Genomic DNA, 11,687 nt, shown 5'->3' with positions numbered 1-11,687 from the left:
GAAATGGAAGAAGTTCAAGATGACGGTCAATCACCCTCGGTCTGGGGCTCCATGCAAGATCTCACCTCGTGGGGCATCAATGATCATGAGGAAGGTGAGGGATCATCCCAGAACTACACGGCAGGACCTGGTGAATGACCTGAAGAGAGCTGGGACCACAGTCTCAAAGAAAACCGTTAGTAACACACTACGCCATCATGGATTAAAATCCTGCAGCGCACGCAAGGTCCCCCTGCTCAAGCCAGCGCATGTCCAGGCCCGTCTGAAGTTTGCCAATGACCATCTGGATGATCCAGAGGAGGAATGGGAGAAGGTCATGTGGTCTGATGAGACAAAAATAGAGCTTTTTGGTCTAAACTCCACTCGCTGTGTTTGGAGGAAGAAGAAGGATGAGTACAACCACAAGAACACCAAGAAATGAAGGCTATTCCATGCGAGAAATTGCAAAGAAACTGAAGATCTCGTAGAACGCTGTGTACTACTCTCTTTACAGAACAGCGCAAACTGGCACTAACCAGAATAGAAAGAGGAGTGGGTGGCCCCGGTGCACAACTGAGCAAGAGGACAAGTACATTAGAGTGTCTAGTTTGAGAAACAGACGCCTCACAAGCCCTCAACTGGCAGCATCATTAAATAGTACTCACAAAACACCAGTTTCAAGGTCAACAGTGAAAAGGCGACTCTGGGATGCTGGCCTTCTAGTTAGAGTTTCTCTGTCCAGTGTTTGTGTTCTTTTGCCCATCTTAACCTTTTCTTTTTATTGGCCAGTCTGAGATATGTCTTCTTCTTTGCAACTCTGCCTAGAAGGCCAGGGAAATTTCTAAGTGACCCCAAACCTTTGAACGGTAGTGTATGATACGTATGAAGAGTGTGTGTATGTATGTGTGTGTGTGTATATGATGAGCTGTATAGTCTGTACTGTATGTCTATATGTACAGCGTACAGTACATGTGGAATTTTATTGTGTATGTGTGTCTATGTGTGCACACAACATATGTAAAATGTCATGGCAGAGATGTCTGGATTCATGGTCTCACTGTTGGAGATTCACAGTTGAATGAAGCTGGAGTTATGATGCACTCTGCACAGCCACTCTACTTCACTGGCCTGAAATGTATCATCCAGCCAGCGATATATTAAATATTACCCAACTGAGGAGTGTGTTCACAGGGAGCTTGCCTATCAAGACGCATAGCTCATCATCCACCTTATAAGCCCATTCGATAATCGCTGTCAGGTTGGGTACTGTGACTACAGAAGATAAAGAATAGCCGTGCAAACACTGAAGCAAGAATTGCATTGAGTAAGCTAGACATAACTAGAGGGCTTTGATTGTAGAGTGTGAGTGATTATTCCGCCTGTTTGAATCAACATCAAATGTATCTTTATACACGTTTTCCTTGTATTCCAGTGGCTTCTGCCTAACATAATTTGCGTCCCAAATGGCAGTCAATTCCCTTTATAGTGCACTACTTTTGACCAGGGCCCATTGTGGTTCACTATATGGAATAGGGTGCTATTTGGGACGCCTCATCCTCATGTATATCATTCCAACCCCAGATGCTCTGGCATGTGTCAGGGATGAGTTTTGCGTTGATGCCTCCCATTTAAATGACTGCTATTGAATCATACACAGCTCATCTCCTTCAGATGAGTCCTCACTTATAGAAATAAAGAGCTACTGTAGGTAGACCTATACGGGCATATGATATATATATATATATACACTGAGTGTACAAAACATTAGGAACACCTTCCTAATAATATTATTGAGTTGCACCCCCCTTTGCCCTCAGAACAGCCTCAATTCGCCGGGGCATGAACTACAAGGTGTTGAATGCGTTGAACAGTTGTGTCAAGTTGGATGGATGTCCTTTGGGTGGTGGACCATTCTTCATACACACAGGAAACTGTTGAGTGTGAAAAACCCAGCAGCGTTGCTGTTCTTGACACTTAAACCGGTGCACCTGGCACCTACTACCATACCCCATTCACCCTCTGAATGGCACATACACAATCCATGTCTCAATTGTCTCAAAGCTTAAAAATCCTTCTTTAACCTGTCTCCTTCCCTTAATTTACACTGATTGAAGTGAATTTAACAGGTTACATTAATAAGGGATCATAGCTTTCACCTGGATTCAGTCTATGTCATGGAAAGAGCAGGTGTTCCTAATGTTTTGTACACTCAGTGTAMATTTATACAGTATTATGTAGGTAGCCCAACAATAGCTCTTTATAATATAACCAATGATCTCTAACATCAATAAGAMAATAGTTCATAAGAACTTTACGAAACATTTAAAAATGTATTCCATATTTTATACTGTTAATAATACGTCTGGTTTTTGTTTTTAGAATGAACCTAATAAAACTAACATTGCGGGTGGAAATGAGATCTCAGATTACATTTTAGCACCTTATCCAGTCATATGTTCACTGATAAATCTATGATGGTAGCCGGGTTCTGACCCCTGTATGGCTGTCATTTCAGTTGCAGTGCTTTACACAGAGAGCAAGAGAAATTAAATCAAGGAGAAAACAGGGGGAGACCACTGAAGTGGTCCAAAACAGAATCGAGATAAATAAATATACCACCTCAAAAGTGCATTTGAACCTGGGAAAGACAGACAGAGGAGGAGGGGAGTGGGGACAACATCAATAACGGTTGACTGTGTGTGTGTGTGTTGGTGTGAGTGTGTGTGTGCGCGACTCTGATTCTTCTGTGTCCGGGAGACTACTATGAGCTACCAGAGGTGTGGACTCGAGTCACATGACTTGGACTCGAGTCAGACCCGAGTCACAAATATGATGACTTACAACTCGACTTTAACTTTAACACCAATGACTCGTGACTTAACTTGGACTTGAGCCTTTTGACTCGACCTGACTTGATACCCTCCTCAAGCCCAGATATTGAAAATGATGCTATTCAAAAAAGTGTGCAGCGCATCAACTCTTCATTCAACAGATTACAGTTTGAATCGGACAGCAGCCAATCAAATTGTGCCAGCCGAGAAAAAGTTGTGCGTGGCAGTGAGGAGGAACGTCAGCGGGTGAATTCAGATGGAGCCCTTGGAAAGATGATACCCAAAATTATTATTTTCGTATATAAAGACTACGCTGTATCAACAAAAAAACAGATTGCAACTTGCAAAACATACGGGAAGAAAATGACAGACGGGGGCGCAACAACTTCCAACTTTGTTCGACATTTGAGCTGCACACAGAACGGTAAGTCGTGGCTAATATAGCCGACAGCTATATAATTTATAATTTTACTAGTGTAGCTTGTAGGCTAACGTAACGTTAAATCAATGAGCCTCCACACAGTCAGTCAGTGCGGGAACGTGATCATTGCACCCAAGATTGAGCTACAACTGGCTAGGCAGTTGGTAGCCTAAATCCTGCCTGATGTTACTGCTGTTCCTAAAACCATTGACATACGTTAACCTACTGTAACCACACACAGAGAGGGTGTGTGTGTGTGTGTGTGTGTTAAGGTTGGGCGATTGTGTACAAGCCTACATCGCCCGATTGAGCACCATAGCGATCCTTGATAGTCGATAACTATGGGGGGGGGGGTCATTTTCATGGCTACCCATGTATTTCCATGGAAATATAAAGTTCATTTGGAAAGTAATAAATATATATGTATTTAAAAGCATTCATGAATGTAATATACTAACTATTACTCTTGTTAAAAATATGAAATGGTATTACATTTGGTGAAGAGCACATTATGACTTGTTTAGGACTCGAAACTCAAAGTTTAGGACTTGAGACTTGACTTGAGACTTGTCGGTCTTGACTTAAGACTTGAGTGCTAAGACTTGAGACTTACTTGTGACTTGTAAAACAATGACTTGGTCCCACCTCTGTGAGCTACAGTACAGTACTGGATCCCTTAAGCTCTGAGCTGGGAGTGGCACACTGATGACCTAACTGAACTATATGCGCTACTGTCTGCTGCTTGATTGGACGAATGTAAATATTTGAACTCTTGGAAATGTGCCTGCTTTGATCAAGGCCAAAGTATCCAACACCATAAATCAATTTCAATTTCAATTTTATTTTATATAGCCCTTCGTACATCAGCTAATATCTCGAAGTGCTGTACAGACACCCAGCCTAAAGCCCCAAACAGCTAGTAATGCAGGTGTAGAAGCACGAGATCAGAGATCAGAGCCAACGCGCGCGAACACACACACACACGCACGCACGCACGCACGCACGCACGCACACACACACACACACACACACACAGCCTGTCTCACAGCTAATGTGAGGTGTCATTTTTCCAGCTTCTACATCTGCCACTAACTAACATAACCTGTGTCCCAAATGGCACTCTATTCCCTTTATAGTGCACTATAAAGGGAAGGTTGTGTGTGTCACAGTGCATGGGCACCGAGGACTGTTATTATGGTGCTATTCTGAACATATTGTTTGTGAAAGCTGATGTAATGTTAGACGTGGAGAGTGTTTTGGAGCCGGTGCCACTCTGTGTTAAGCCAGGCTCAGGCTCAGCAGGTTACTAATGTCCTCCACATTACGGCCCAAGGTGGGCGAGGTGTAGACAAAACAGCTAAGCCCAAACACCCCCGGCAATGAACGCACACAAACAGACGTGCACAATACATACGTATGTGCACGCACGCACCGCACGCCGCACGCACGCACGCACGCACGCACGCACGCACCCACACACACACACACACACACACACACACACACACACACACACACACACACAACACCACCACACACACACACCACAGCTTGTCTGGTTAGCAAGCAAACAGCTAATGTGATGTGTCAGCTACATGCTGTCAACAACTTAACATAATTTGCATCCCATATGGCACTCTATTCCCTTTAAAGTGCACTACTTTTGACCCGGATCCATAGGGCTCTTGTCAAAAGTGCTGCATTATATATGGAATAGGGTGCCATTTGGGACGCAAACATACAGAATGCCTTCTCCAGTACTACAGTAAATTTGACATTGTAAATTATTCCTCTGTATTATTAAAACTACTCAAAATACAAAATATATTGATTTCAGATATTATACCAATATATCATATGAGTATAGCAATATCTATCATATGTACTTTTTGGACCTAAACTTGCCACACCCTGATCTGTTTCACCTGTCTTTGTGATTGTCTCCACCCCCCTCCAGGTGTCGCCCATCTTCCCCAAAATCCCCTGTGTATATATACCTGCGTTCTCTGTTTGTCTGTTGCCAGTTCGTCTTGTTTGTCAAGCCAACCGGCATTTTTGTGTCAGCGCCTGCTTTTTCCCCAGTCTCTCTTTTCTCGTCCTCCTGGTTTTTGACCCTTGCCTGTCCTGACCCTGTACCCACCCGCCTGACCACTCTGCCTGCCCCTGACCCTGAGCTTGCCTGCCGTCCTGTACCTTTGCCCCTGTTGCTGTAATAAACATTGTTACTTCGACACAGTCTGCATCTGCGTCTTACCTTGATACCTAAAACCTATAGCATTGTATTCAATATTAGTCAAAAAAGTAAAAGAAAATTGGAATGAAAACATTTTCCAATCTTTAAAAAAATTATTGTCATAAATCTTTTAGGTCTTTGAGATATAGTGATATTTTTCAAAATATTAAATATGTGATGACATGTACAATATTATGATTTTAGGAACAAATAAACTAAACWAAACGAAGATTATTGTATTTGAAATGATGCCCAAAGTTGCATACATTTTGGACAATAGCTCCTTATGACAATCACTGGATTGCAGATGGCATCATTCAACAGTTTATTAGTGTAGTGTTTGAGGAGCTTTAACTAACAAGACATCAAAGCTAGATGGTGCCGAAGGAAATGGCTGCCGTTTTACCATCCCATAACCAATTGTGCTATTGTGTAGAGGTCGATTTCAAGTTTTCATAACAATCGGAAATCGGTATTTTTTTTTTTTTTTACACCTTTATTTAATCTTTATTTAACTAGGCAAGTCAGTTAAGAACACATTCTTATTTTCAATGACGGCAAACGAGGCAGAACGACAGATTTTTAACCTTGTCAGCTCGGGGGATCCAATCTTGCATTGATTACAATGCACTCCACGAGGAGCCTGCCTGTTAGCGAATGCAGTAAGCTAAGGTAAGTTGCTAGCTAGCATTAAACTTATCTTATAAAAAACAATCAATCAATGACTGTCATTGCTCCAATGTGTACTTAACCATAAACATCAATGCCTTTCTTAAAATCAATACACAAGTATATATTTTCAAACCTGCATATTTAGCTAAAAGAAATCCAGGTTAGCAGGCAATATTAACCTATTTYATCCCATCGGTCACAATAGTGACCGTAAAAAACGTTTTCAGTTATAAGGCTCTAAAAATGTTACTGAATGATGTATCAATGCATTTCCAGCAAATATTGAAATAATAAAGGYTCTCAATGAAAGATGTGKAGTGTCACATGTTTAGTGTGAATTGTCACATGACCAGAGCTGTTTACTTCCTGGTTGCACCATGAGAAGAGGATGGCTGCATCAAAGCTCCCAAACAYAAGGTTAGTAAAGTATGTTAACATAAAGTTAGGACAAAGATTTTTGGTACACATCATCTTTAGGGTGTCTAGTATTGATATATGCATTTGCAATTACTCAACTTTGTTCAGTGTGGTCATTGAATGAGTATACATGTTGACAGCAACAATAGTGACCGGCGGGATAACACAGTGCATCTAGGTATTCACATACTTATACACATACATAGTTCTTGTTTTACCTAACTTTCTACTCTGTTCTTTCTTTTAGTGTCACTTTGAGTCAAGTTCTGGATATGTTGATCTAGGTGACTGCCCAGACAAGGCATGCAACATTGCAGTTATCCCTCAAAATGAGAAAGATGCTATCCTGAGTGATTGTGATAGCGATGGGTCAGATATGGACTATGGACAGGCCATTTGCCAGCCAGGCTGTTGAATGCATATGCTGAACCTATGCAAACAGATCATGACAGGAACAACGTTATCAGTGATGATGACCTACCCTACCACCGTTCATTGCACACAGAGTCAGGGTATATGCAACAGTTTGGGCTCTTTGCGAACTAATTTGCCAGAACTTTACGTAATTATGACAACATTGAAGGTTGTGCAATGTAACAGGAATATTTAGACTCATGGATGCCACCCGTTAGATAAAATACGGAACGGAATAAACGTTTTGTTTTCGAGGTGATAGTTTCCAGATTAGTCAAAGGTATATGGTTTAGAGAGAAATTATAATTATAATTCCTGTAATAACTTGTGGCTGAATTTGAAAGGGGTTCCTTCGTTATTTTACCGTTCATGTCTTRCATAGAGAATGTCTTGATCTACTTCAAATAAGGTCTCTGTTTCGTGCAGGCTTAAACCGCCTCGACGTTTTGATACCCGTGTAAATCTCACTAGGATAAGGTAACGTTTGTCAACATATTTTCATAAATCCACTCTACAATTTTTTTTATCTTCGCTTATATTTAGCCAATATTGATCAGAGTTACCTTGTCCTATGGATATCTACACAGTTATAAAATTGGCGCGGTGATGTAAGCCTACACGAAACACAGACCTTATTTTAAGTGAATCTAAAAATATCCTATGGAATAAATGAAGGAACCACTTTTCAGATTTTGCTAGGTGTCATGGGAATTATGACTCGCACTTTGGTTGTCAATTCTTACCATGCCCATTTATTAAAATAGGATTTCCTGCATATAGAAATTAAAGTTTGTTTTCAACATTCATCACAGGTAACTTAAACTCTTTTATTTAAAACAGTTGAGAGTATTTGTCTCCTAAGCAGACTCTTCAGTATCATTGTCACTTCAGAGCTGTGTGCGTGTGTGTATTTATGTATTATATTAAGTTAAAATAAAAGTGTTCATTGTTCATTCAGTATTGTTGCAATTGTCATTATTACAAAAATGTGTGTGTATGATATATATATATATATATATATATATTTTTTATATTTTTTATATTTTTTATTTTTTATAAATCGACCGATTAATCGGTATCGGCTTTTTTTGTCCTCCAATAATCGGTATCGGTATCGGCATTGAAAAATCATAATCGGTCGACCTCTACTATTGTGTATGTTTTTTTTGCATTATTTGTAACTTATTTTGAACATAATGTTTCTGCCACCGTGTCTTATGACCGAAAACAGCTTGTTGATATCAGGGCACTGATTACTCACCCCGTACTGGAGGAATTTTCTTCTTCAACGAGTCGGATGGGAAGGATTTACTTCAGACGCCAGACAGGGCCCTCATCCCCGTCATTCGCAGGAGGAAAAGACGGAGATATCGTGGATGACGGTCTGGGTTTTGTAAGGATCCGTCACAAGAGGGTAATCTACATTTACCATCGGTCCTATTAGCCAACGTACAATCAATCAATGATAAAATAGACAAACTACGAGCATGTATATCCTACCAAAGGGACATTTAAAAATTGTAATATCTTATGTTTCACCGAGTCGTGGCTGAACGACGATACGTTTAACATACACCTGGCGGGTTTTAAGCTTTTTCGGCAGGTTAGAACACCAGCCTCTGGTAAAACAATGGGAAGTGGCCTATGTGTGTTTGTAAACAACAGCTGGGGCACGAAATCTAAGGAAGTCTTGAGGTTTTGCTCGCCTGAGGTAGAGTATCTCATGATAAGCTGTAGACCACACTATTTACCAAGAGAGTTTCCATCTATATTTTTCATAGCTGTCTATATACCACCACAGACCGATGCTGGCACTAAGACCGCACTCAATGAGCTGTATAACGCAATAAGCAAACAGGAAAAAGCTCCTCCAGAGGTGGCGCTCCTAGTGGCCGGGGACTTTAATGCAGGGAAACTTAAATCAGTTAATTTCTATCAGCATGTTAAATGTGGAGAAAAAAAAACTCTAGACCACCTTTACTCCACACACAGAGACACGTACAAAGCTCTCCCTCGACCTCCATTTGGCAAATCTGACCATAATTCTATCCTCCTGATTCCTGCTTACAAGCAAAAATTTAAGCAGGAAGCACCAGTGACTCGGTAAATAAAAAGTGGTCAGATGATGCAGATGCTAAACTACAGGACTGTTTTGCTAGCACAGACTGGAATATGTTCCGGGATTCTACCGACGGCATTGAGGAGTACACCACATCAGTCACTGGCTTCATCAATAAGTGCATCGATGATGTCGTCCCCACTGTGACTGTACGTACATACCCCAACCAGAAGCCATGGATTACAGGCAGCATGGCTTCTGAGCTAAAGGGTAGAACTGCAGCTTTCAAGGAGCGGGACTCTAACCAGGAAGCATATAAGAAATCCTGCTATGCCCTCTGACGAACCATCAAACAGGAAAAGCGTCAATACAGGACTAAGATCTAATCGTACTACTCAGGCTCCGACGCTTGTCGGATGAGGCAGGGCTTGCAAACTATTACAGGCTACAAAGGGAAGCACAGCCGAGAGCTGCCCAGTGACAGGAACCTACCAGACGAGCTAAATTACTTCTATGCTCGCTTCGAGTCAAGTAACACTGAAACATGAATGAGAGCACCAGCTGTTCCGGACGACTGTGTGGTCACGCTCTCTGCAGCCGTTGTGAGTAAGACATGTAAACAGGTCAACATTCACAAGGCTACAGGGCCTAATGGATTACCAGGACGTGTACTCCGAGCATGCGCTGACCAACTGGCAAATGTCTTCACTGACATTTTCAACCTCTCCCTGACAGTCTGTAATACCAATATGTTCAAATCAAATTTTATTTGTCACATACACATGGTTAGCAGATGTTAATGCGAGTGTAGCGAAATGCTAGTGAAAAACAAAATACTGCAAAGTTTCCTAGGAACGCGAAGCGAGATGGCCATCTCTGTCGGCGCCGGAAGTATTTATCAGCAGACTATCATAGTACCTGTGCCCAAGAACACTAAGGTAACCTGCCTAAATGACTACCGACCCGTAGCACTCAGATCTGTAGCCATGAAGTGCTCTGAAAGCTGGTCATGGCTCACATCAACACCATTATCCCAGAAACCCTAGACCCTAGATCCAATTTGCATACCGCCCCAACAGATCCACAGATGATGCAATCTCTATTGCACTCAACACTGCCCTTTCCCAACTGGATAAAAGGAACACCTACGTGAGAATGCTATTTATTGACTACAGATCAGCATTCAACACCATCATGCCCTCAAAGCTCATCACTAAGCTAAGGACCCTGGGACTAAACATCTTCATCTGGAACTGGATCCTGGACTTCCTGACGGGCCGCCCACCAGGTGGTAAGGGTAGGGAACAACACATCCGCCAGGCTGATCCTCAACACGGGGGCCCCTCAGGGGTGCATGCTCAGTTCCCTCCTGTGCTCCCTGTTCACTCATGACTGCATGGCCAGGCACAACTCCAACACCTTCATCAAGTTTGTCGATGATCACCGACAACGACGAGACAGCCTATAGGGAGGAGGTCAGAGACCTGGCCGTGTGGTGCCAGGACAACAACCTCTCCCTCAATGTGATCAAGACAAAGGAGATGATTGTGGACAACAGGAAAAGGAGGACCGAGCACACCCCAATTCTCATTGACGTGGCTGTAGTGGAACAGGTTGAGAGTTTCAAATTCCTTGGTGTCCACATCACCAACAAACTATCATGGTCCAAACACACCAAGACAGTCATGAAGAGGGAACAACAAAGCCTATTCCCCCTCAGGAGACTGAAAATATATGGCATGGGTCCTCAGATCCTCAAAAGGTTCTACAGCTGCACCATCGAGAGCATCCTGACTGGTTGCATCACTGCCTGGTGATCTTGCTCGGCCTCCAACCGCAAGGCACTACAGAGGGTTGTGCGTACGGCCCGGTACATCACTGAGGCCAAGCTCCCTGCCATCCAGGATCTCTATACCAGGCGGTGTCAGAGGAAGGCCCTACAAATTTCCACCCTAGTCAGAGACTGTTCTCTCTGCTACCGCACGGCAAGCAGATACCGGAGTGTCAAGTCTAGGTCCAAATGGCTTCTTAACAGCTTCTACCCCCAAGCCATAAGACTCCTGAATACCTAATCAAAGGGCTATCCAGACACCTCTTTTACCCTGCTGCTACTCTGTTTATAATCTACGCATAGTCACTTTAACTCTACCTACATGTACATATTATCTCAATTACCTCGACTAATCGGTGCCCCCGCATATTTACTCTGTACCGGTACCCCCTGTATATAGCCTTGCTTGTTATTTTACTGCTTCTGTCTAATTATTTGTTACTTTTTTGTTCTATTTTCCATGTTTTCTTATCTATGTTTTACATAACACTTTTTATTTTTTCTTAAAACGTCTTAAAGCATTGTTGGTTAAGGGCTAGTAAGTAAGCATTTCGCTATAAGGTCTGTTGTATTTGGCACGTGACAAATGTGCCAAATGTGCCAAGAATGTGCTAAAAACGTAGTTTTCAGAACGTCAGTGGGATAGCGTCACGCTGAAACGCTTAAGGCACATAATGGGAACGTCGCCGAATGTCGTCTGTTTGCTGGGTAGTCTCTCCTAGTCAGACAGACTATAGTTTTCCTTTTGAATCTGTGGATATGAGAGTGGATATGAGATACATTAAGCAAAACTCAAATACAGTACAGTACTTTTGATGTGCCTTTCTATG

The 11,687-nt window shown here is 42.2% G+C and overlaps 1 long non-coding RNA gene across 1 annotated transcript; it reads left to right on the top strand.

Moving 5' to 3' along the window:
* The first annotated feature begins 6,311 nt into the window (after positions 1-6,311).
* LOC139023154 (uncharacterized) lies at positions 6,312-7,985 on the top strand. The gene is made up of 2 exons (XR_011474306.1): positions 6,312-6,553; positions 6,801-7,985. It is a non-coding gene; the product is annotated as an uncharacterized lncRNA (long non-coding RNA).
* The last annotated feature ends 3,702 nt before the right edge of the window (positions 7,986-11,687 follow it).

The sequence above is a fragment of the Salvelinus sp. IW2-2015 genome, linkage group LG27, assembly GCF_002910315.2.
Source record: "Salvelinus sp. IW2-2015 linkage group LG27, ASM291031v2, whole genome shotgun sequence".
NCBI lineage: Eukaryota > Metazoa > Chordata > Actinopteri > Salmoniformes > Salmonidae > Salvelinus > Salvelinus sp. IW2-2015.
The sequence above is the reverse complement of the archived record's forward strand: the minus strand, read 5'-3'. Positions and strand labels throughout refer to the sequence as shown.